General features: G+C 50.2%; 1 protein-coding gene across 1 annotated transcript in view; it reads right to left on the bottom strand.

Moving 5' to 3' along the window:
- The window catches only part of tbrg4 (transforming growth factor beta regulator 4), a 45,350-nt gene extending 45,046 nt beyond the window's left edge, over positions 1-304 (bottom strand). The window contains exon 1 of the mRNA XM_067978863.1: positions 205-304. The gene's annotated coding sequence lies outside the window, so the exon portion shown is untranslated. The remainder of the gene's footprint in view (positions 1-204) is intronic.
- Between the last annotated feature and the right edge of the window lie 778 nt (positions 305-1,082).

The raw sequence follows: 1,082 nt of genomic DNA on the forward strand, positions 1-1,082 counted from the left end.
TGTGAGCCGGGTCTGGCTTAGCCTCTGATCCCACACAAGTGCCGTCACCGGTTAGCCGTTAGCCCCAGCCCCAGCCCCAGCCCGAGTAATCCCAGCAGCCTTACTGCCGACAGTTCCAGGGCCGCAGGGCGACCCCGAGCCCCCGTCCTCTCCTCCACCCCCGATTTGAATCCTAAAGCTTAAAGCGCGCGAGCTGTCACTCACCCAACCCCCGGCATGGCCGCTGACCCACGTCCTTCTCACGTATCCGATCACGTGTAGAGGTCGTTACCTGAGTAACGGCGCCAACACCAAACCAATCAGCCCATCCGCGCCTCTGGCAGACGCACCCCGTGATCACGTGTCCAGGAAGCACTGCCCTGCGAAGCCGAGCTGGAGGGGACCATGATCACGTGAATGGGAACTGCTCCACCGCAAAGGGACTCAGCCAGCAATCTCCCTGTGCTGCCCCCTTGCCACAATGTCAAGTTCTATTGATGGAAACAGAACAGTTTTAATTCAGATACAAATAAACCTTCCTGCATAATCATTTCTCCTGTACCTGCAGTTTTTTTCTGCCTTTTCCTGGTTATTTTAAGGCCTCTCAACTCTGCTCCACCGTTGGCAACCAAAGCCCAGACGCTGGAATTCCCACCTTAAACCCCTCCACCTGGCAGTATGATATCTTAACTATTACAGAAATATGGCTTAAAGAGGGGCAGGACTAGCAACTCAACATCCCTGGTTACACGGTTTTCAGATGCGATAGAGAGGGGGATTAAAAAAGGAGGGGTGGCAATTTTGGTTAAGGAAACAATTACAGTTGTGAGGGATGATATTTTAGAAGGAGCATCAAATGAGGCCTTATGGGTTGAGCAAAAGAACAAAAAAGGGGCAGTAACACTACTGGGAGTGTACTATAGACCCACAAACAGTCAGAGGAAATAGAGGAGCAAATATGTAGACAAATTTCTGAGACGTGCAAAAACAACAGGGCAGTAATAGTAGGGGATTTCAACCATCGTAATATTAACAGGGATACAAACGGTATAGAGGGCGCAGAATTCTTAAATTGCAGACAGGAGAATTTTTTAGCCAGTATA

The sequence above is a fragment of the Heptranchias perlo genome, chromosome 3 (genome assembly GCF_035084215.1).
Source record: "Heptranchias perlo isolate sHepPer1 chromosome 3, sHepPer1.hap1, whole genome shotgun sequence".
NCBI classification, from domain to species: domain Eukaryota; kingdom Metazoa; phylum Chordata; class Chondrichthyes; order Hexanchiformes; family Hexanchidae; genus Heptranchias; species Heptranchias perlo.